The 26,493-nt window shown below is 38.4% G+C and overlaps 1 long non-coding RNA gene across 1 annotated transcript in view; it reads left to right on the plus strand.

The window, feature by feature from the left end:
- LOC139185327 (uncharacterized) overlaps positions 1–13,656 on the plus strand; it is a 216,038-nt gene extending 202,382 nt beyond the window's left edge. The window contains exons 4-5 of the long non-coding RNA XR_011568951.1: positions 11,986–12,209; positions 12,753–13,656. This is a non-coding gene — a long non-coding RNA (uncharacterized lncRNA). The remainder of the gene's footprint in view (positions 1–11,985; positions 12,210–12,752) is intronic.
- The last annotated feature ends 12,837 nt before the right edge of the window (positions 13,657–26,493 follow it).

Here is a 26,493-nt window from a genome sequence, read left to right on the forward strand (position 1 = left end):
TTAGCCATCTGTATGTCTTTTTTGGAGAAATGTCTATTTAGTTCTTTGGCCCATTTTTTGATTGGGTCGTTTATTTTTCTGGAGTTGAGCTGTAGGAGTTGCTTGTATATTTTTGAGATTAGTTGTTTGTCGGTTGCTTCATTTGCTATTATTTTCTCCCATTCTGAAGGCTGTCTTTTCACCTTGCTAATAGTTTCCTTTGATGTGCAGAAGCTTTTAAGGTTAATTAGGTCCCATTTGTTTATTTTTGCTTTTATTTCCAATATTCTGGGAGGTGGGTCATAGAGGATCCTGCTGTGATGTATGTCGGAGAGTGTTTTGCCTATGTTCTCCTCTAGGAGTTTTATAGTTTCTGGTCTTACGTTTAGATCTTTAATCCATTTTGAGTTTATTTTTGTGTATGGTGTTAGAAAGTGGTCCAGTTTCATTCTTTTACAAGTGGTTGACCAGATTTCCCAGCACCACTTGTTAAAGAGATTGTCTTTAATCCATTGTATATTCTTGCCTCCTTTGTCGAAGATAAGGTGTCCATATGTGCGTGGATTTATCTCTGGGCTTTCTATTTTATTCCATTGATCAATATTTCTGTCTTTGTGCCAGTACCATACTGTCTTGATAACTGTGGCTTTGTAGTAGAGCCTGATCCAATCCCAAAGAAAGGCAATGCCAAAGAATGTTCAAACTACTGCACAATTGCACTCCTCTCACATGCTAGTAAAGTAATGCTCAAAATTCTCCAAGTTAGACTTCAAAAATACATGAATCCAGAACATCCAGATGTTCATGCTGGATTTAGAAATGGCATAGGAACCAGAAATCAAATTGCCAACATCTGTTGAATCATAGTAAAAGCAACAGAATTCCAGAAAAACTTCTACTTCTGTTTTATTGACTATGCCAAAGCCTTTGACTCTGTGGAGCACAACAAACTGTGAAAAATTCTTAGAGAGATGGGAATACCAGATCACCTTACCTGCCTCCTGAGAAATCTGTATACAGATTTATAAAGAAGCAACAGTTAGAACTGGACCTGGAACAACAGACTGGTTCCAAATTGGGAAAGGAGTATATCAAGCCTGTATATTGTCACCCTGTTTATTTAATAAACACTCTGTTTATTTACTCTGTTTCTATGCAGAGTACATCATGGGAAATGCCAGGCTAGATGAAACACAAGCTGGAATCAAGATTGCCTGGAGAATATCAATTACCTCAGATACCCAGATGACACTACCCTTATGGCAGAAAGTGAAGAGGAACTAAAGAGCCTTTTGATGAAAGTGAAAGAGGAGAGTGAAAAGCTGGCTTAAAACTCAACATTCAACAAACGAAGATCATGGCCTTTGGTCCCATCTGTTTCTGGCAAATAGATGGGGAAACAATGGAAACAGTGACTGAATTTATCTTTGGGGCTCCAGATTTTCTTGACTACAGCCATGAAATTAAAAGATGCTTGCTCTTTGGAAGTAAAGTTATGACCAAGCTAGACAGCATATTCAAAAGTAGAGACATTACTTTGCTAACTAAGGTCCATCTACTCAAAGCTATGGTTTTTATAGTAGTCATGTATGGATGTGAGAGTTGGACCATAAGGATAGCTGAGCACCAAAGAATTGATGCTTTTGAACTACAGTGTTGGAGAAGACTCTTGATAGTCTCTGGGAGTGTAAGGAGATCAAACCAGTCAATCCTAAATGAAATCAACCCTGAATATTCATTGAAAGGACTGATACTGAAGCTGAAGCTCCAATACTTTGGCCACATGATGTTAAGATGTTATTCATCGTAAAAGACCCTGATGCTGGGAAAGATTGAAGGCAGGAGGAGAAGGTGACAGAGGATGAGATGGTTGGATAGCATCACTGACTGGTTGGACATCAGTTTGAGCAAGCTCCAGAAGTTGGTGACGGACAGGGAAGCCTGTTGTGCTGCAGTCCATGGGGTCACAAATATTCTGACCCAACTGAATGATTGAACTGAACTGAACTGAACATGCATTTAGTAACATACATATAAAGTGGTATATTTGATACTGTGAAGAATCCAGAATGTAGATTAAAAACGGTTATGTTGCTAAAGAATTTTATAATCTACTGAGGCAGATTCTGCATGTTGACAAACATGTAATGATTTTGATCAGGATGGGTGCTGTACAGGATGGATAAACCAAAATTATGGGAATTCGGCAGATGGAAAAAAGTAGTTATGGCCAGAATGAGGATGTTTTATGAAGGAGATAATATACAAGCTTTATTTTAATAAATTAATAGAGTTAGCATACATAGAAATAAGGCAGATGTATAGTTTAGAGTTCCTGACTTATAGTCAGACACCTTGCCACCATAGAGAGTGGAATTTGGCCTCCCCTGAGATATTAATAACTTTCTTTTTACCTTGAAAAATTATTGATATTCTTATCAATGATTGATATTGATATCCTCAATATCAATAATTGATATTCTTGTCAATCTCATGCCAACATCCATTGTTAAATTATCTTAAATACAGGACACAAAATATAGACTAAGACTCAAATTATCCAAAATACAGTATAGAAAATCTAGACCTTACTTTATCAGAAGAAATTTTAAGATACTGTTTATCCACAGCTTAGAGAATTGGAAACAAAAATGATATTACCTGGGATTAGTGATATAAAAAATATTAAATAAGAGCTATTCTAAAGAAGAAGGAAGCACAGAAATGACTGCATTAGAATGTGTTTTATGTATTGCATCTTTAAGTCATGTAACCAGAAGAGGAATGAGATAAGTCATAGTTATCTCTAGGCAAGAAAAGGCAAAAAAAAAAAAGAAAAGAAAAATTTGTTGTAAATTATTTTCTGGTTTACAATTCCAACTGAAAAATAAGTCCTTTGTGCCAACAAAATACAATGAAATCTCCCTAAACATAAGAAAACATGCTGCTGTCGCTAAGTCGCTTCAGTCATGTCCGACTCTGTGTGACCCTAGAGACGGCAGCCCGCCAGGCATAGAGAAGCTCAATTGTGTAGTAAAATCTGTTAATAGTGCTATAAAAAGATTTCATCTCAAAGAAAAGGTAAACACAAACACAGATATCACTAACATAGAAAAAATGAGAAATCCAACAGCCAGGTTGAGTATAGGAAAAAAAGTATCAGAGTGAGGCAGTATCATGTTTTATAGAATGCATTTACATTTTGTTGGTTGACATCATTGAAGTGTTTCACATGACTAATGTAAAATAGAGAGACCATGGGTCTAACACAGGAGCCATTTGAAATATATTATGTATTCGTTTCTGAGTCATCAATGTATTATATATTTTCCAGAGTAATGACAAACTAGTAAAATTTATTGAAATCACTCCCTTATTCATTCTAGTGTACCTCTTTACTGACTGCAGAATAGAAAAAAGAGAATAGCCAGGAGCCAGTAATCAACCTACGATATTCTTGATGGCACGCTAACATTTGTTTCACCTTGAAAATAAGGGTCCTAGCAATAGTCATAAGATAAATCTGTATCTTGGCAATTGCAAGAAGGCCTTTTTTATTCATTGAGTTTGTAAATAAATTACTCTCCAATTCCTGGTTAAGAAAACAGAGGTGCTTGTTAAAAAAGGGGGGGGGATGTGCATCCATTAGTAAAAGAAGATAGCAGGAGGGGTCTAGAGATATTTTGGGTTTAGTTTTTTTCCAAGTATCCCAGTTTTGAAACTGGCTTTAGTGAAGTATGATTTACATAAATACAGGTTTTAAAAGTGTTCAATCAAGTTTCCTGAAGAATATGAAGTCTTCTGAGCAATTGCTTAAAAAAATATATTTATTTATGGCTGTGCTGGGTCTTCATTGTTGCACTGGCTTTTCTCTAGTTGAGGCAAGCATGGGCTACCCTCTAGGTGTGCTGTGTTGGCTTCTCATTGCAGTGGCTTCTCTTGTTGCAGAGCATGGGCTCCAGGGCACACAGGCTCCAACAGTTGTGGCTCCCAGGCTTTAGAATACAGGCTCAGGAGTTGTGGCAGGCTCAACTAGTTGCTGTGTGGCATGTGGGGTCTTCCTGGTTCAGGAATCAAACCCATGTCTCCTGCATTGGCAGGTGGATTCTTTACCCCTGAGCCATCAGGGATGACTTTTCATCACTTACTGTCTACAGTTGCTGCCTCTAGGTTTATACTGAAAGCAAGGGAATGGGAGGGAACTGGAATTTATTGAACACCTAATTCTTACTCTATGACTTCACATTTATCATTTCATATCCTCCTTAAAACAATCTTATGGAAGCAGCATATTTATTCCCATTTTTGTTAGTTAAACAAATAGAATCTCAGAATATATGAATAACTTGTCCAAGCTATGCAGATAGTAAAATAAGACACTGCACGATTTGAATGCAGGCCTGTCTAGGTTTAACGCTTTTGTTTTTTTGTTTATGCTATGTTGCCTGCTGGTGACAACTTAATTACCACATTCACCCACACACTATCAGACCTCATAGAAGCCACATTTTCAAAGGGCTTGAGCAGAGTGTGTGGATCAGACAATATTAGTTCCTTGGCAAAAGGACTTAGAAAAAAGGAATATGGAAAATGTAGCTGAAAATGTGGGGCTGAGCCTAGGGAGTGTGTAGTCTAGCCATGTGGCATAGTGTTGAGTGAAGCGTGGCAGAGAATTCTGGGGTGGATAATCACCTTAATTCCTTGAATTTAACTGAGGTAGAGCAAGGGCTCAGACAGTAAAGAATCTGCCTGCAATGTGAGATACTTGGGTTCAATCCCTAGGTTGGGAAGATCCGCTGGAGAAGGAAATGGCTTTACACTCCAGTATTCTTGCCTAAAGAATTCCATGGACAGAAGAGCCTGGAGGGTTACAGTCCATGGGGTTGCAAAGAGTTGGACATAACAACTGAATGACAACAACAATAACCACAAATATACAAAAAAAAAAAAAAAAATTATAGAAAACCTGAACAGACTAATTACTAGTAAGGCAATTGAATCAATAATCAAAAATCTCCCAACAAATTAAAGTCCATGACAAGACAGCTTCAATGGTGAGTTATGCCAAACATTTTAAGAAGACTGAATACCTATCCTTCTCAAACTTCTCCAGAAAAATTGAAGATGAGGTAACCCTTCTAAATACATTTTAAGAGGGCAACATTACTATGACACCAAAAGAAGACAAGTGAAGTTGCTTAGTCATGTCTGACTCTTTGCGACCCCATGGACTGTAGCCTATCAGTCTCCTCCATCCATGGGATTTTCCAGGCAAGAGTGCTGGAGTGGATTGCCATTTCCTTCTCTAGGGGATCTTCCCGACCCAGGAATCGAACCCGGGTCTCCCGCATTGCAGGCAGACGCTTTACCGTCTGAGCCACCAGGGAAGCCGAAAGCAGACAAAGACACCACAAAAAAGAAAATCACAGGTCAGTATCCTTGATAAATATAGATGCATACATTCTCAACAAAATATTAGGAAACCAAATTCAACAATACATTAAAAGGGTCATATGCTACAATCATGTGGGGTTTATCCCAGGGATGGAAAGATGGTTCAAAACCCACACAGCAATTAATGTACTACATCACCTTTAAAAAATGAAGGATAAAAATCTCATGATTATCTCAGTAGATGCAGAAAAAACATAACAAAATTCAACATCTATTTAAGATAGACCCACCTCTCAACAAAGTGGGTACAGAGGGAATGTACCTCTACATATTAAAGTCTATATATGACAAACCTCCAGTTAATATTATGCTAAATGATAAAAAGTTGAAAGCATTTCCCCTAAGATCAGGAACAAGATAATGATTTCAGCTCTTGCCATTTTTATTCAACACAGCCTTGGAAGTCCTTGTCACAGCAACTAGGCAAGAAACTGAAATTTAAAAACCCAAATTAGAAAGATAGCTGACATTGTATGTATCATTGACAAAATACAGAGAGAAGTCTAAAGATCCCACCAAAAGCATTATTATAACTAACAAATGTGTTTATTAAGTCACAGATACAAAATTAATATATATACAAAAATCTGTGGAATCTATATATAATAATAGTGAGCTTGGGAAAAATTAAGAAACCAATACCATTTATAATTTCATGAGAAAGAATAAAATACCTAGGAATATATTTAAGAAGATGAAAGACATGTACACTGAGTACAGTAATACACTGATAAAAGAAACTGAGAAAAACAGAAATAAGTTGAATTATATTTAATGCTAATGATTAGAATAATCAATATTGTTAAAATACCCATATGACCCAAAGCAATCTACAGATTCAATGCAATCCTTATCAAAATTCCAATGGAATATTTCACAGAAGTAGAACAAATAATTCTAAAATTTGTATAGAAACACAAAGTATCCAAAATAGTTCAAATAACCATGAGAAAGAACAAAGCTGGAAGTATTATATTCTCTAATTTCAGACTATATTACAAAGCTATAATAATCAAAACAGTGTGGTATTGGCACTAGAAAGATACATAGATCAAGGAGCAGAACTGAACACCTAGAAATAAATACATATATACATAAACACTTAATGAATGACAAAGGAGCCAAGAACATCAGATGGAGAAAGGCAATCTCTTCATTAAATGGTGTTGGGAAAATGGGACAGCTACAAGCAAAAAAATAAAACTAGACTACAATCTTACACCACACAAAAATTAACTCAAAACAAATTAAGGCCTTGCATGTAAGACTCCAATATGCTACTGGAGATCACTGGAGAAATAACTCCAGAAAGAATGAAGGGGTGGAGCCAAAGTGAAAACAACACCCAGGTGTGGATGGGACTGGTGATAGAAGCAAGGTCTGATGCTGTAAAGAGCAATATTGCATAGGAACCTGGAATGTTAGGTCCATGAATCAAGGCAAATTGGAAGTGGTCAAACAGGAGATGGCAAGAGTGAACATCGACATTCTAGGAATCAGTGAACTAAGATGGACTGGAATGGGTGAATTTAACTCAGATGACCATTATATCTACTACTGTGGGCAAGATCCCTTAAAAGAAATGGAGTAGCCATCGTAGTCAACAAAAGAGTCTGAAATGCAGTACTTGGATGCAATATCAAAAATGACAGAATGATCTCTGTTCGTTAACAAGGCAAACCATTCAATATCACGGTAATCCAAGTCGATGCCCAGACCAGTAATGCTGAGGAAGCTGAAGTTGAACTGTTCTATGAAGACCTACCAGACCTTCTAGAAGTAACACCCAAAAAAGATGTGCTTTTCATTATAGGGGACTGGAATACAAAAACAAGAAATCAAGGAATACCTGGAATAACAGGCAAATTTGGCCTAGGAGTACAGAATGAAGCAGGGCAAAGGTTAATAGAGTTTTGCCAAGAGAACACGCTGGTCACAGCAAACGCCATCTTACAACAACACAAGAGACGACTCTACACATGGACATCACAATATGGTCAACACCAAAATCAGATTGATTATATTCTTTGCAGCCAAAGATGGAGAAGCTCTATATAGTCAGCAAAAACAAGACTGGGAACTGACTGTGGCTCAGATCATGAACTCCTTATTGCCAAATTCAGACTGAAATTGAAGAAAGCGGGGAAAACCACTAGACCACTCAGGTATGACCTAGATCAAATCCCTTATGACTATACAGTGGAAGTGAGAAATGGATTTAAGGGACTAGATCTGATAGACAGAGTGCCTGATGAACTATGGACGGAGGTTCGTGATATTGTACAGGAGACAGGGAGCAAGCCCATCCCCAAGAAAAAGAAATGCAAAAAAGCAAAATGGCTGTCTCAGGAGGCCTTACAAACAGCTGTGAAAAGAAGAGAAGTGAAAAGCAAAGGAGAAAAGGAAAGATATACCCATGTGAATGCAGAGTTCCAAAGAATAGCAAGGAGAGATAAGAAAGCCTTCCTCAGTGATCAATGTAAAGAAATAGAGGAAAACAATAGAAGGGGAAAGACTAGAGATCTCTTCAAGAAAATTAGAGGTACCAAGGGAAACTTTCATGCAAAGATGGGCTCAATAAAGGACAGAAATGTGTGGACCTAACAGAAGCAGAAGATATTAAAAGAGGTGGCAAGAATACACAGAAGAACAGTACAAAAAAAGATCTTCATGACCCAGATAACCACAATGGTGTGATCACTGACCTAGAGCCAGACATCCTGGAATGTGAAGTCAAGTGGGCCTTAGGAAGCATCACTACGAACAAAGCTAGTGGAGGTGATGGAATTCCAGTTAAGCTATTTAAAATCTTGAAAGATGATGCTGTGAAAGTGCTACACTCAATATGTCAACAAATTCGGAAAACTCAGCAGTGCCCACAGGACTAGAGCCGGTCAGTTTTCATTCCATTTCCAAAGAAAGGCAATGCCAAAGAATGTTCAAAATACCGCACAATTGCAGGCATCTCACATGCTAGTAAGGAGAAGGAAATGACAACCTACTCAAGTACTCTTGCCTAGAAAATCCCATGGATGGAGGAGCCTGGTAGGCTGCAGTCCATGGGGTTGTGAAGAGTCAGACATGACTGAGCGACTTCATTTTCACTTTTCACTTTCATGCATTAGGGAAGGAAATGGCAACCCACTCCAGTGTTCTTGCCTGTAGAATCCCAGGGACAGGGCAGTCTGGTGGGCTGCCATCTATGGGGTTGCACAGAGTCAGACATGACTGAAGTGACTTAGCAGCAACAGCAGCACACGCTAGTAAATTAATGCTCAAACTTCTCCAAGCCAGGCTTCAGCAATATGTGAACCGTGAACTTCCAGATGTTCAAGCTGGTTTTAGAAAAGGCAGAGGAACCAGAGTTCAAATTGCCAACATCTGCTGGATCCTTGAAAAAGCTAGAGAGTTCTAGAAAAACATCTATTTCTGTTTTATTGACAATACCAGAGCCTATGACTGTGTGGATCACAATAAAGTGTGGAAAATTCTGAAAGAGATGGGAATACCAGACTACCTGACCTGCCTCTTGAGAAACCTGTATGCAGGTCAGGAAGCAACAAGTTAGAACTGGACATGGAACAACAGACTGGTTCCAAATAGGAAAAGGAGTATATCAAGGCTGTATATTGTCACCCTGCTTATTTAACTTACATGCAGAGTACATCATGAGAAACGCTGGGCTGGAGGAAGCATAAGCTGGAATCAAGATTGTTGGGAGAAATATCAACAACCTCAGAGATGCAGATGACACCACCCTTAAGGCAGAAGGTGAAGAAGAACTAAAGAGCCTCTTGATGCAAGTGAAAGAGGAGAGTGAAAAAGTTGGCTTAAAGTTCAACATTCAGAAAACTAAGATCATGGCATCCGGTCGCATCACTTCATGGCAAATAGATGTGGAAACAGTGGAAACAGTGGCTGGCTTTATTTCTCTGGGCTCCAAAATCACTGCAGATTGTGACTGCAGCCATGAAATTAAAAGACGCTTACTCCTTGCAAGGAAAGTTATGACCAACCTAGACAGCTTATTAAAAAACAGAGACATTACTTTTCCAACAAAGGTCCGTCTAGTCAAGGCTATGCTTTTTCCAGTGATCATGTATGGATGTGATAGATGGACTGTAAAGAAGACTGAGCACCGAAGAATTGATGCTTTTGAACTGTGGTAATTGAGAAGACTCTTGAGAATCCCTTGGTCTGCAAGGAGATCCAACCAGTCCATCCTAAAGGAGATCAGTCCTGGGTGTTCATTGGAAGGACTGATGTTGAAGCTGAAGCTCCAATACTTTGGCCACCTGATGCGAAGAGCTGACTCATTTGATAAGACCCTGATGCTGGGAAAGACTGAGTGTAGGAGGAGAATGTGATGACAGAGGATGAGATGGTTGGATGACATCACTGACTCAATGGACATGGGCTTGAGTAGACTCCAGGAGTTGGTGATGGACAGGGAGGCCTGGCGTGCTTCAGTTCATGGGTTCGCAAAGAGTCGAGCATGATTGCAGGACTGAACTGAACCTAACCTACCACATGGGACAAGATATTTGTAAAATCACATATTCAATAAGGGATAATATCCAAAATATATAAAGTAATCATACAACTCAATAACAAAAAATGTTTTAAAAATTTGCAGAATATCTGAATAGACTTTTTCCCACATGGACATAGGTAACTAAACAGAACATGAAAAGATGTTCAATATCACTGGTTATTTAGAAAATACAAATGAGAAACACAGTAAGATATCATCTCACACCTGTTAGTATGGCTATTATAAAAAAATAAGAAATGACCAGTGTCAGAGTGGATACAGAAAAAAAGTCTTCATACACTATTGATGGGAATGTATATTGGTGCAGCTGCTATAGAAAACAGTATGGCGATTCCTCAAAAATTTAAGAATAAAACTATCATATGGTGCAGTTTTGTTTCCTGGGTGGAACTAGTGGTAAAGAATCCACCTGCCAATGCAGGAGACACAAGAGAGGTGGGTTTGATCCCTGGGTCGGGAAGATCCCCTGGAGTAGGAAATGGCAACCCACTCCAGTATTCTTGCCTGGAAAGTTCCATGGATAGAGGAACCTAGTGGGGTACAGTCCATGGGGCTACAGAGAGTTGGACATATTTGAGGACGCGCATGCACACACACACACACACACACACACACACTTCCACTTTTGAGCATTTATCTGAAAAATAAAAAAACATGAATTAAAATTTTTTATGCACCTATTTTATTACAGGATTATTTACAATAGTCAAGATATATAAACAACCTAAATATTCATAAATGGATAAGTAAATAAGATGTGGTATATAAACACAATGGAATATTACTCAGCCATAAAAAAGAAAGAAACCTTGTCATTTGTGGTACATGGATTGATCCTGAGGGAATTATGCTAAGAAAAATAATTCAGAAGGAGAAAGACAAATGCCACATGATTTCCCTCATATGTGAGAAGGATAGTGGATACCCAAACCTATATGGGGGATAAAACTGTATATAACCACACTGACAGATATGTGCACCCTACTCAGTATAGAGAAAACTGAGGAAATTTGAATAAAATCATTGTATCATTATCTTAGTTGTGATATTATACCATAATTATACTGTGTTATAGAACCAACTATAGTGTAATATAGTATCTTTAACCTGCTTGTGATAGTATAGTATAGTTTTGCAAAATGCTATAATTGGGGAAAACTTGGAAAATACACAGGAAACTTTCTGTGTTAGTTCTTACAACTATATGTGACTTTACATTTGTCTCAACAAAAGTTTCAATTAAAAATTCAGTTCTCTTGTCTAATAAGTCTGGGAGACATATCTGTCTACATGTCTTAATTACAAGACATACCCACCCCATCATCCCTAGTCCTCCTACTCTAATCCCTCCTCTTTTACTTGTATGAGTGAATACAAGTGAGCTCTTCAATATAAGATGAGCTTTGAAATTTTGTTTTCTTGATAAAGATTGTTTTACTCTGTCAAACTGTGAATCAATTTAAAACACAGTACAATCTTTTAACCTAGATTTCATATCCATTCATATCACTTTTGCCTAAAGAGATACTCTAATGCTGCATGGGTTATGCAAATCACTGTCATTAATTTTACCAGTCAGATTCTCTAATGGTTAGAATTTATCAGGAAGAAAAATATTCCTCAACAGTTCTTTTCAAATGCATTGTGTACTTTCTAAGTTTAATAATTAAGTTCCACTTAGGTTGCTGTAAACTTTTCCTTCTAACTTTAAGCATCAAAATACATGCTTTAAGAAGCACTAAAATTCAGTCAAAAGATAAAAAAATAAAATAAAATAAAAGGAATGATGAAAGGGGATGAGAGCCACTTCTTCATAACTGTTAACTGGACACATCCCAGATTTTATTAGCATAATATATATTCTCAAATTATATCACTGTGAATTAAAAGTTCTCACAACTTAAAATGACAACAGCTACTCTAGATGTTTTTCTTGGCTTCATGATAAGGCAGTGTCCCTACTGACAACAGAACCTTTTTTTTTTCCTGTATGCAAGTCTCTGGAGAAGTGGATGGTCTTCATTCTATAACAATGATTCTGAATGATGTCATTAAAGATAGCCCACAAGCCTCAGAAGCTGTGATTCTGATAATTCAGAAAAGAAATATGAGAAAGAGAAGATCATCCAGTAAATACAAGAGAAATAATAGACCTGAATCTTAAAGTCTGCTGGCTTAATGGGCTTTTTCAGAGGATTTGAAAACTACAGATTTATTGAAGGTAAGACTCTATTCAGCTGGAGGGACTTAGAAAATATATCAGCTAATTGTGAAACAATTCTGCTCTTACCAAGGAAAGGGCCTTCCATGCCTTCAGCCAATTCTATTACAAAAAGTGGTAAAGTACTTTAAGCTGTAATTTTGCATCGATGAGAAGGATGTCCTTGAAAACTAAGAGGTGCACTGCTTCCTATTCAAGTTTGTTTGTTGTGGTGGATTCTGAAAACTAGAGCAATAAGCCAAATATTTGTTTATATTCTTCCAGTTTCATTATAGAATGATATGCTGAATTTTACTTTTTAAAAAGTATTGTGTTTAGCTTCTTTCCATCCAGATAAAAAGGGAGAAAGACATTTTATGCCTGTCCTTCTACACTAGAATTTATTATTTCTCCCATAAACACACATGTACCTTTAAACCTGAACACAGGCACCCCACATCGTAGTACTGGGTTGTTCAACAAGGCACATTTCTTGCTGTCCACTGGTTCATTTGAAAATAAAAAGTAACTGGGCTCCTTTTCTCTGTTGTGGTCATTCTGTAGGTGGTGGATCCTGTGAGCTATCTTGGCCTATGGGATGAGATTGGACAACTTCCTTTGAAAATACAACCCTATGAGATAAGCAGAGTTTATAAAGTTCTCTTTATGGAACAACCTGGGATCTGAATATGACTGAATAAAGCATCCCTGAAGCATACAAATTTCTTTTTATGGATTTAATATAGTTTTAAAATTTATCAGCTTCTGTCAACAAAAAATAAAACAAGTTAGGCAATGTTAGAAATCTCTACCTGAAGCAAAATAACTCTGTCTGTGGCCATCTCCCTGGGGTTTACTGGTGCCTGCTCCTAGCATGCCAACTCAGTCCCAGGTCCTGTTGAATTTTTTTTTTTTTTTTTACTTATTAGACTTATCCTCATGAAGATACAGGACCAAAGTCTATGTACCCCCTAAATGGCATCATTAATTCGAATTCACAAAATTTTTCTCACATAGCCTAATAAGAATAAGTTGTTGGTTCTTCATGCAGGTACTTATGCTCTAAAGTCTTAGGACTTTTCTTAATGAACAAATTATTAGCTTCAGAATCCATTCTTTCAGGGCAATAGGGAAGCAGTTTTCATTGGCACTTATTAGAAGCTTTTGTTGTTGTTTTATCATTTTTTGTTTAAAATATACTGAGCCAAACAATGAAATGTTTGGGCTGGAAATCAGATGGTTCTGAGCTTTCTTCTCCTTCCCTAGTGTTCTGGTTCTTGGCAGATATAAATCCCTGACAGCAGGAATCATGTACGTTTTATCCATGACTGTTGTCCCAGCACCTGTCAGTGCTCAGTATATTGTGAGCACGTGATCTAATCAGTGCTAGAATGTGAGTTTCTTTTGGGAGGTTTCATTTCGTTTATTTCATTTTTTCATTAATTTTCATTAAAATTCCTGTATCAGACTCTGCCTGGTGGTGGTTGATTCTCTTCTCATTGCTTCAGATGACTTGGCATACACACTGAGGAAACCAGAAGGGAAAGAGACACATGTACCCCAATGTTCATTGCAGCACTGTTTATAATAGCCAGAACATGGAAGCAACCTAGATGCCCATCAGCAGATGAATGGATAAGAAAGCTGTGGTACATGTACACAATGGAGTATTACTCAGCCATTAAAAAGAATACCTTTGAATCAGTTCTAATGAGGTGGATGAAACTGGAGCCTATTATACAGAGTGAAGTAAGCCAGAAGGAAAAACATAAATACAGTATACTAACGCATATATATGGAATTTAGAAAGATGGTAACAATAACCCTGTGTACGAGACAGCAAAAGAGACACTGATGTATAGAACAGTCTTATGGACTCTGTGGGAGAGGGAGAGGGTGGGAAGATTTGGGAGAATGGCATTGAAACATGTAAAATATCATGTAAGAAATGAGTTGCCAGTCCAGGTTCGATGCACGATACTGGATGCTTGGGGCTAGTGCACTGGGACGACCCAGAGGGATGGTATGGGGAGGGAGGAGGGAGGAGGGTTCAGGATGGGGAACACATGTATACCTGTGGCGGATTCATTTTGATATTTGGCAAAACTAATACAATTATGTAAAGTTTAAAAATAAAATAAAATTAGAAGAAAAAAAAAAAGAATACCTTTGAATCAGTTCTAATGAGATGGATGAAACTGGAACCTATTATACAGAGTGAAGTAAGCCAGAAAGAAAAACACCAATACAGTATACTAACGCATATATATGGAATTTAGAAAGATGGTAACAATAACCCTGTGTATGAGACAGCAAAAGAGACACTGATGTATAGAACAGTCTTATGGACTCTGTGGGAGAGGGAGAGGGTGGGGAGATTTGGGAGAATAGCATTGAAACACGTATAATATCATGTATGAAACGAGTCGCCAGTCCAGGTTCGATGCACGATACTGGATGCTTGGGGCTGGTGCACTGGGACAACCCAGAGGGAGGGTATGGGGAGGGAGGAGGGAGGAGGGTTCAGGATGGGGAACACAGGTATACCTGTGGCGGATTCATTTCGATATTTGGCAAAACTAATACAATATTGTAAAGTTTAAAAGTAAAATAAAATTAAAAAAAAAGAAAAAAATAAATAAAGTTAAGAAAGGTGAAAGTGACTGTCAGGGTCACCAGTTATATGTTGGCCAAAATGATGCCATTTCATTTGTCAGCCTCTGTTCATGAGCATTTGAACAGTGATCTCTAGGACCTTTTTAGTTAGCAGTCTATTTTCATAAATTAAAGCACTAAAATTGTTACGGGCAGAACAGTACTGACATATTGGCTGCCTGAGCAGTCCCTAGAAGCAAGCTGTGCATATGACGTTATGATCCTATAATCTGAAAAGGTTCTTAATCAGTGTTCTATGTTTGGCCTCACCCAAATTCTTTTTAACTGGACTTGAAATTTGTTAAGTTGCAGAATAGGCTTAATGTGTTGTTTTTCCATTCGATTTTAAAAACTGCATCTTGGAGGAAGAAATTGCCTGTTATTACACATCTGAGAGTTTCACAGTTAAGTCACCTGACCAGCGTTGGTATGTTTTCTTTCTTGAACTCATCTTTTGTCCTGGGAACTCTTACAGTTTTTATAATCAGCTATATAAGCTGTTCTACTGGAAGCTGCTTTCTGCCAAGGGTAAATGAACTGGGCCCACAAAGTTTGGTGCTTAATTAAAAATTTTTTTAGCTCATGAATTATTGCAGCAAAATGAACTTAGCAAAATGTCTTTCTTGAAACCTAATGTGAATATCAATGTGAGACAGACTCAGAATGACAAAGCAGTTGAGGGTGGGTCAGGTACTCTATAGACACTGGAAAATCTGAATGCATATCTATTGAGCTATGAAATGCCCTTACATAAATTTCCTGCCATAGTCTTTTATTAAAAAGAAAAATAATTTATATCCTCATTGGCTAAATCACACATGGGCCATGGTGTCTATTTTTGGAAATCATCCAAAGAGTGGCTTTATATGACCCGATTTACAAGAACATGGAAGGGGAGACTACACTGAGGACAAATGAACATTATATAATAGGTAAACAACTTCATTTAGCAAATTTTTTAAAGAGTCTCCTAAAATAGGGGCTGATAAAAGAAATGAACACCATCTTTGCCTTCTATTAGCTATACTCTTGGAGAAGGCAATGGCAACACATTCCAGTACTCCTGCCTGGAAAATCCCATGGATGGAGGAGCCTGGTAGGCTGCAGTCCATGGGGTTGCAAAGAGTCAGACAGGACTTCACTTTCACTTTCACTTTTCACTTTCATGCATTGGGGAAGGAAATGACAACCCACTCCAGTGTTCTTGCCTGGAGAATCCCAGGGACGGGGGAGCCTGGTGGGCTGCCATCTATGGGGTCCTACAGAGTCAGACATGACTGAAGTGACTTAGCAGCAGCAGCAGCAGCTATACTCTAAAGTGGAGATAGACATTAAGTGATCACATAAATGTATCTTTATGAACAGTGATCTTTGTATGGCAAAGCTTAGTGATTACTTATCCTCTATCCATTTCCAATGTCTTCCTATATAACAGGACCCTGTGCTACCAGTAATGTACTCATTTTTCTTTCTGGTCAATGATAGGCTATTTCCATGTATGACTTATAGTCTCCTTTAAAAAAAAAATATTTGTAAGGGTGTGGTTGATTTACAATGTTGAGTTAGTTTCAGGTGTATAGCAAAGTGAATCTGTTATACATACATCCACTCTTTTGTAGATTCTTTTCCCATATAGAGCCATTACAGAGCTTTGAGTCGAGTTCCCTGTGCTTTACAGTAGGTCCTTATCAACCTTTATACATAGTAGTGTGTATGTGTCAATCCCAGTCTTCCAATTTACCCCTCCCCCCTTCCCCCTGGTGACTTTGTTTGTTTTCTACATCTGTAACTCTATTTCTGTTTTGTAGATAAGTTCATTTGAAGCCTTTATTTTAGATTCCACAGATAAGCAATAACATATGATATTTGTCTTTCTCTCCTTGATTTACTTCCTCAGTGTGATAATCTCTAGGTCCATCCATGTTGCTGCAAATGGCATTATTTTGTTCTTATGGTTGAGTAATATTTCACTGTGTATTTCACACACACACACACACACACACACACACAGACCCCGCCCCCCCGCCACACAAGCACACAGACACATCACATCTTCTTTATCCATTCCTCTGTTTATGGACATTTATGTTGCTTCCATGCCCTAGATATTGTAAACAGTGCTGCAGTGAATGCTGGAGTGCATGTATCTTGTTGGTAAGAATGTAAACTGGTACAGCCACTATGGAGAACCGTATGAAGATTCCTTAAAAAAACTAAAAAATAGAGCTGCTATATGATCCAGCAACCCCACTCCTGGGTGTACATCTGGAGAAAATTGTAATTTGAAAAGTTATACTCATTTTAAAAATGATATTTTCATTTTTAGAGAAAGATGGCTGAAAGACTCCCTTGCAGAGACAACTGAAAGTGGTAAGTAGAAGTCACTGGGTGATGTTGCTGGGCAAATTCTTTAAATTAAAGCAGAGATGATTTAGCAGGGAGGCTTTGGGCCATACCTCTTTGCTTTCTATTACCTACAATAGAGACAGGAAGGCTAGAGCTGCAGGGGCCATTTTGTGATCATGTGTTGACCCTGAGGATGGATGGCATTATGCTAAGGATGATATAGCAGAATAAAAGGAGCCTGGGTCCCTGATGGCCATGGAATTGCTGCATCTACCCTGAATTCTAAGGGGAAAAACAACACTCTGTCTTTTTAAACTACTCTTATTTTAAATTTTTTAAAAATGAAACAGTTCACTTTGGAATCTGTAAATATAGCATTTGGAAGTAGGATTTTTGCAAATTAGTCAGCTTAAGATGAACTCTATGAAATCCAGTATGGTTGGCATCCTTAGAAGAGGGGAATATTGACATAAGAACACGGAAGAAAAATGGTCATGTGAAGACATAGGCAGAGATTCGATTTCTGCTGCCACAAGCCCCCAAACAACAAAGATTGCTGGCAATCATCAGAAGACAGAAGGGACATGGGAGAATTCTTCACTAGAGCTTTGAAAAGGCATGCTTTGCTGATTTCTGACTTCTACTCTCTAGAACTGTGAGAAAATAATTTTCTGTTATTTGAAGCTACCTGTTTTGTGGTAATTTGTTACTGCAGTCTAGAAAATTAAAATACCAGATATAAAGCTTCATTCTACCACAATAAAAGTGTTAATTAACAAAGCACTCCTACATGATTGTGCATTGCATAATAGCTTCCCAATACATGAAGCAAAACCTGATAGAACCAAAAGGAGAAATACAGAAATCTATTCCTTCTTAAGGGCTCCTCATGGTCTAAAATGGCTGCTGAAATTCCAGCCATTGCCTCCAACTTTTGGGAAGGAAGAAAAAGGAAGCACAAAAAGAACAGAAGATGTTTCCCCCAACAAAGTCAGGCCCTTTTCAGTGTCCTTCCCCAAATCTTCAGGCATAACTTCTGCTTATATCTCATTGAACATCCCTAGATGCATGGGAGAATAAGAAATATAGTCTTAGCTTCCTGGAGGATACCAGAATTCTGCCGATTAGGAAGACAAGGAAATGGGTGGTAGAGTGGGAGCTAGAAGTTGTTTCCATATGCAAGAGTCAGGAAAGCCTAATGTTTAAGCATGGTTCCTCTAGAGTCAGACTACTACATGTAGATTGTTCTACCACCTATAAGTTGTATTATCTATGGCATCATATATATTTCTAAATCTCAGTTTTCTCATCTGTAAATCCTATCTATCCATATATTTGTCTATCACATATCTCCCAAAGGATTGTTTGAGAATTAAAAACAAAAAATGTTTGCATGAATGTACAAAAAATTAGCTACATTATTGTACAATAGCAACCACTTTGGAGAGCTAATTAACATTAGATATTCAAACATTACGTCTGGACAATACCTCTCTTAGATATTTACTGAACAGAAACCTCTGTACTAAGAGATAGGTATACAAATGTTCATAGCAGCATTATTCATCATAGCCTAAAACTAGAAACCACCGCCTTAAATAGAATACATTAAAAAAGTATAATCAAATGGAATATTATATCACAGTGAAAATGGATGTCTTCTAACTGTACTCAGCAACATTAATCAATCTCTTATATAAAAGAACAGATTTATACAAAATTTAAAACAAAACTGATAATAGTGTTGGAGGTTGAGGTGGTGGCTACGTTTTGTAATGATCTGGAGAAGAATTGAAGGAAGTTTCCCAAATATTTGGGGTTTTAAGCATGCTCAGTCATGTCTTACTCTTTGTGACACCATAGACTGAAGCCCATCAGGCTCATCTGTCCATGTGATTTTCTCAGTAAGAATAAGGGAGTGGGTTGTCATTTCTTCCTCCAGAGGATCTTCCTGACCCAGGGATCAAACCCGTGTCTCCTGCATTGCAGGTGTATTCTTTAACGCTGTTCTATTTCTTGACTTATTTAGGAGCTACACAATTGTTATCTTGTGATTGTTCACTGACTCATGCATCTATTTTTTTTTTTTAATTTTCCTTATGTGTATCACTTAACCTGACTGTATAATTAGTGATCAAAACTTTGATAGTAAAGTGGGTGATGGGCAGGCACTATCACATAAAGACAGCAGGCTTAACCCAGGACTGTCCTAGCAAACCAGGATACATGATCATCTGTGTCATAAGTAACAAGAAAGAAGTTACTGAAAGAAAGGATGGAGAGAAGGCAGGCAATGAAAAATAAGGAAAAAGAAAGAAAATAAAGACAAGAAAGGGAAAGAATGAAAGGAAGGGCAGGGAGAAGGGAAAAGAAGAGAGGAAGGAAGGAAAGAGGGAGGGTGGGATAAAGAAGGAAGGAAGAAAGGAAGGAAGGAATGAAGGAAGAGGTAAGGGAAAGGAAGGGAAGGAGCCAGAGGTGAGGGGAGGGAAGGAGGAGAGTGGGAGAAGGAGCTGGCCCTGACCTACATCATGCTTTCCTCTACTTGAGAGGATAATAAGACAGATTCCATTCCTCTCCCTTGATAGAAGCTTTGATTAGGTGTGGAAGGATAGAATGGAGAGGAAGTTTTAAGTAGCATGTGAAAATAAAGCTTTAAATTGCATGACCAAAATGTTTAGTATTTTTACATGTTCTTGAAGGCTCTGCCTATCAAAAGAGCTAACTGTCTTCATGAAGTTGGAAGTGGTTGTTGGTGGGGGGCTGGGGAAGTAACTTATTTCCAAGCACTTCCAGGTTGAAATACTTAAAGTACTTCTATACTTCCAAGTACTTGGAAGTACTTAACATACTTCCGAGTTGAAATTGCTCAATAACCAGGATATAATGTCCCCTTCAGGAGCAGAGCTTTTCGTTGTCTTTCTCCCTGGCTGGGCACTGTGTGGGGAGCACAGATGTTGGTCATGGACTCCATTCTCTGGCCTCTATCCCTGTAGAGTACCCCTGAGTCTCACTCAGCCTCTGGCCAGCCTTGGTCATGTATGCCTCTCTGCTCTCTCCTACACCTGACCACTGGATTCTTCATGATTGCTGGTTCTCCCTAAGCCCTTCTGTGCCTTTCCCAGGAGTTGCTGTTATTCAGTCATTAAGTCATGCCAAATTCTTTGCAACCCCATGGACTGTAGCACTCCAGGCTTCCCTGTCCTTCACCATCTCCTGGAGTTTGCTCGAACTCATGTCCACTGAGTCGGTGATACCATCCAACTATCTCATCCTCTGTCACGCCCTTCTCCTCATGCCCTCCATCTTTCCCAGCATCGGGGTCTTTTCCAATCAGTCAGCTCTTCAAATCAGGTGGCCAAAATATTGAAGCTTCAGCTTCAGAACCAGTCCTTCCAATGAATCTCAGGGTTAATTTCCTTTAGGGTTGACTGATTTGGTCTCCTTGCTTTTAAAGGGACTCTCAAGAGTCTTCTCCAGCACCACAATTCAAAAGCATCAATTCTTCAGCCCTCAGCCTTCTTTATGGTCCAACTCTCACAGCCATACATGACTACTGGAAAAACCATAGCTTCGACCAAATTGACCTTTGTTGGCAAAGTGATGTCTCTGATTTTTAGTAAGCTGTCCAGATTTGTCATAGCTTTTCTTCAGAAATGGTTTTACTGCACACTCATGTCTTCCTGAAGTAGCAGAAGATGCATATGTCAGCGAGGTCCCACTCTTCTCTTAAAAACATGGCAGCTGTTTCAGCCTCCTCATGCCAAGATATGAGAGACTTCAATGAGGCTGCTTTTCACCAGAGATCCGATAAGCCTGGAGAGACATAGGCCTCTACTTTCAGATACTCAGCTACTAGGTCTTTTCTCCCTGTGCTTCCTTCCATCAGAACTCTCCCAAGGGAGTGAGGAAACACTTCAAAGTGAACTCCTGCTTCCTCTTTTAACTCTACTTCACTCTTCCCCAGCTCGGAGATCTCTCCCCAGGCTGGGTGATGGGTGTGGTGGTGACTGATGTACTCTTATTCCTAAATCCCTCTTTCAAGTGAACTCTTGAAACTTATTATAGATGCCAGAAGTATATAATCTTAACAACTCTCCCCTGAGACAAATGGCAATGTCACATTTTCCCGCATAAACATGGGCGGCATGTGGGTAGAAGTACAAAAGCACAATTATTTTACTTATCCTGATAGAGTTAAGGCACTCATAAAAAATTTCTAGACTAGTCCAGAAAGCAGTTCCCTTTCTGAGAAGAGTAGTATTCAAGAGATCTGAAACCATTAATAACCCTAACAAAGGGGAGGCTTACATGTAGGGATGATTACAAGTAAGATGTAAAGCAAATATAATAGTACAAACAGATCATTCCCATTTAGAGAGAACCTCAACATTCAGCCATCTAAGAGGCCATGTTTATATCTGAGCAACAGGACCTAGTGAGGACGAACATCCCCTTAGTCCCTATGGTAAGTCTCATAATCTCTCAACACACTTCAGATAGACCCTGCAGGACTATAAATACCAATCTATCCCCCTTCAAGGACTAATTTCTCTTTATAAACTCATCACTCTTAGTTAGAACTTATGATATTATAAATACATTAAAGAGAATCCATAGCTCGGCCTCCAACTAACTTAATTATACAAGCCAAATATACCCCTTTTGAAAAACTGATCTTAAAAATTAACTCAGATATAATTCTAGTAATTTCGAGTTCTGTGCCCAAAATATTTGCTGTTTAAAAGAAGTACATTTATGTATGTAAAGTTAAAATATTGAACCACTTGATGTCTTTAATATTGTTCTATTTTGTGGAAAATGCCTGTTAACTTTAGAAACAATTTTATGTGAATGAAATATCCTATCTACAAACAATGAACTTTAAACCCAGTTGTGATCTAATAGCATTATATTGGTGAAATAAATCTCTTATGTATGTGTGGCTCCCTGTAATGTTATCGTGCTTATGGTTGCTTTCGTGCTCCAGGGGAGTGATGGATGGCAATGAGGCTTAACCCGATATTACATCAAGTTCTTGCTAATCTCACACCAACCCCTCATAAATCTGAATAATTTGCTGCTGCTCAGCAACAGCAAATTATTGTGTGAGCCCTAGAATAGTTTTGGCCTGAAATTGTGTATTATCACAATCTCCTTTGGAAATAGTAAGGGCTTTTATTATTTCCATAACTGAATTATGTTTTCATATCTTTTGCACTGCTGTAGTGGGTTTTGCTTAGCAACAAGTCTCCAAGAGTTCTGCTTGGAGTAAGACCTCATTAACATAATACACTAATCCCTGGGTTCTTGCTATCACCCAGGTGAATTCACTGCTGGCCCCTCTCACTTGTTTAGCCCAATGGAATGATTCCTTTTTACATTCTAAAGTAAGTTTGTATTTCTATAACACAAAACATATTAACTCAGTGATATGGCAGCAAATATTAATTATTAAGTAACACTGCTCACCCAACAGGGACCTAATGTACACAAGTATTTTCACATGAATATTGATTTAAGTTTTTAAAATAAATGCCACTAAACAAGGCAAACCCAAGCCACATCTTTGCATTTTGCTGCCCTTTATTTAAAGAGAGGACATAAATGATCACTATGTAGGAGTGGCTCACACTGAGAAATGCCTTCTATTTTTCCTAGCCTTCTTTGTGTCTGGGAGTCCAATTTTGGAAGATACTAGATTTTAGGGTAAGCCCAGGGCAAAGGGAAAAACTTTCTGCTCTCCAATACTAACAAGTGCCTCTATGCAGTTTGAATAAGTGACTTTGGTCTTGTTAGAATAGACAGAAATGCTCCTATAATACCTATCAAGATTTATAGCTCTCTTTAAAAAAAATTCTGAATCAACCAAAAGTTCTGTAGAACAAGCATATAATATGGACTTTACTGTCTAAGAATTTAGCTAACAAGCTGTGCAAACCTATTATGATAATATATTCACATCAGTTTTAGCTATTTTAGTCTTCAGTTTGGTTCAGACTGCATGTCATTCTCTGAGAAGGATTCCTCACTCAGTCTACCAAGTTGGCCTTTTGTGTGACATGAGGAATTGAGGCAAGTTGTGCTTCTCCAATGGTTTAATTTTTAAGAGTAGGTTACTGTGCTCTAAAACCTGTTCATCAGAGAAGGAAAGAGTTGTGTCAGACATTATGAGGAAGCATGATAGTCTCGACAGAATATGAGAACATTTCAGAAGTCTGAAAATATCACTCTTTTGAATTAGCCAACTTCTATTTGAGAAATTTTGTTAAATAAGACATTGGTAGCCATAGGTCCTAAGCCATAATTTCCCTTTCCCCCCCAAAATATTAAGTTTCTAATAGAAAAGTGGTTACTGTTCTTATAGAAGTCAACTTAGAATGACCTGGTGATCAAATAGTTCAACCATCCCTACCATACAGAGCAAATATTAAAACAAGAACAAAAGCAGACAATAAATTGCCTTAAGCAACTGGCATCTGTGAGTTAAGTTTAAAAGACCTTTAAACCTCAAGATATACAATACTGCAGAAGTAAAGCAAAGATTAGTTAAAACTAAAATGTGAAATGTTGTACAATATAGCTATGTTACAATGGTATTTCTGATATTCTAAAATTTTTAATAGAATTAAAAAATATCCAGTGTTGGCCCCCTATATTAAATTATACATATAAATACACTCTGAAGAAAATGTGATTGCTCCCAAACTCTTGGATCCTGCCATCCATAATGAATAATATACTGTGGCACACTCTTATAAAGTTAAATGTTTCTTTTGACGAGGAACATTTATCAACTAAAAACTTGAGCTTTTGCTTTCTTTCCCCCACTTTGTCTTCATTTAAAAATTTTTTCTTGGCTTTTTATGGTTACTTCAGTTGCTGTTCTTAACTTTGTAGTGTTAAATGATCGATGGTCTGACCACTGAAAGGAATTACTTTAATTTTATTTTGACATTGACTCCATGATAGTTCTACAAGCCTGTGTGAATATTAAAAGATTTACTCTAAGAGAAGATTTACAGATATGATAGCCAAGTCACAGTCATCTTTTCTTCTTTCCCTCAACTCTCAAAGACTCAATTCTTTTTAAAAATGTCTGTCTGTCTATATATCTATTGAGAGAGGAACAATGACCCTATGATGCAATGTCATAGTAGCCATGTGCTTTACATGAAATACATACAGATAAAGGAGTAGGATCAGTTTAGTTCAGTTCAGTCGCTCAGTCGTGCCCAACTCTTCGCGACCCCATGAATCGCAGCACTCCAGGCCTCCCTGTCCATCACCAACTCCTGGAGTTCACTCAGACTCATGTCCATCGAGTCGGTGACGCCATCCCGCCATCTCATCCTCTGTCGTCCCCTTCTCCTCCTTCCCCCCAGTCCCTCCCAGCATCAGGGTCTTTCCCAATGAGTCAGCTCTTCACATGAGGTGGCCAAAGTATTGGAGTTTCAACTTCAGCATCAGTCCTTCCAAGAACACCCAGGGCTGATCTCCTTCAGAATGGACTGGTTGGATCTCCTTGCAGTCCAAGGGACTCTCAAGAGTCTTCTCCAACACCACAGTTCAAAAGCATCAATTCTTTGGCACTCAGCTTTCTTCACAGTCCAACTCTCACATCCATACATGACCACTGGAAAAACCATAGCCTTGACAACACAGACCTTTGTTGATAAAGTAATGTCTCTGCTTTTGAATATGCTATCTAGGTTGGTCATAACTTTCCTTCCAAGGAGTAAGTGTCTTTTAATTTCATGGCTGCAGTCACCATCTGCAGTGATTTTGGAGCCAAAAAATAAAGTCTGAGACTGTTTCTACTGTTCCCCCACCTATTTCCCTGAAGTGATGGGACCAGATGCCATGATCTTCGTTTTCTGAATGTTGAGCTTTAAGCCAACTTTTTCACTCTCCTCTTTCACTTTCATCAAGAGGCTTTTTAGTTCCTCTTCACTTCCTGCCATAAAGGTGGTGTCATCTGCATATCTGAGGTTACTGATATTTCTCCTGGCGATCTTGATTCCAGCTTGTGCTTCTTCCAGCCCAGCATTTCTCATGATGTACTCTGCATAAAAGTTAAAAAAGCAGGGTGACAACATACAGCCTTGACGTACTCCTTTTCCTATTTGGAACCAGTCTGTTGTTCCACGTCAGATAGGTGACAACAAATAGACAAAACAACATTTGTTTTTTCCATCTTAAAGAAAGGGATCTCCATTTTGAAATGTTTACCAAAAAAATTTGTGTGGAGGTAATTAAAGCCCACTGTCGATAAAAAGATTATAAAACAGTATTTACAAACTCTAAACTGAACTGGGAAAGATTATATCCTGCAGCACTGGTAATAATAATAGATGTGTGTATATGTGTTGGTTGCTCAGTCATGTCCAACTCTATGAGATCTCATGGACTGTAGCCCGCCAGGCTCCTTTCTCCATGGCATTCTCCAGTCAAGAATGCTGGAGTGTGTAGCCATTCCCTCCTCCAGGGGATCTTCCCAATCCAGGTCTCCAGCATTGCAGGTGGACTCTTTACTGTCTGAGCCATCAGGGAAGCCCAATAATAAGATATAGTCAAACAATTTAATATATTATCTTGTGCTCTAGCCATGTAAACACAACAGTCAGAAATCCTGCCACAAGGAGGATGACTGACTGATGACTCCAATTACTGCTTCTCTAGCTTCCCAACTATGTTCATACTAAGGCCACTCAAGGTCCAGCGGTGAAGAGGACATCAAACTAAGTAGAAAATAGATAGTTCCGGCACAAGCGGACAGCTCCACTGGTGCTCAATTTACCATTCACTGGTGATGACCTAGGAAAATATCCTAGTGGAGGATCAATGCTTTTTCCAGGTTTTTGCAGGTGAGATGTTTCAGGAATTTGAAAGCCATGTGAAAGGAGGGCACTGGGCAATACAGTGGGCAATGCCTATAATAATAACCAAACTTGGTTGGTTTGTACAATGTTGTATTGTTTCTCTGTAGAGAGATTAGAAACAGAAGGCCGTTAATAAGCAGTTCATGTCTAAAACAAGAGCCTCTTTGGTAGCCTACAAAGAAAATGTTACCTCCTCTGGTAGACGAGGCCTTCCCTGGTAGCTCAGATGGTAAAGAATTTGCCTGCAATGCAGGAGACCTGGGTTTGATCCCTGGGTTGGGAAGATCCCCTGGAGAAGGGAATGTCAACCTACTCCAGTATTTGTGCCTGCAGAATTCCATGGACAGAGGAACCTGGTGGGCTACAGTCCATGGGGTCTCAAAGAATCAGAAACAACTGAGCAACCAACACATTCACTTTCACTG

This window comes from Bos indicus, chromosome 10 (genome assembly GCF_029378745.1).
Source record: "Bos indicus isolate NIAB-ARS_2022 breed Sahiwal x Tharparkar chromosome 10, NIAB-ARS_B.indTharparkar_mat_pri_1.0, whole genome shotgun sequence".
NCBI classification, from domain to species: domain Eukaryota; kingdom Metazoa; phylum Chordata; class Mammalia; order Artiodactyla; family Bovidae; genus Bos; species Bos indicus.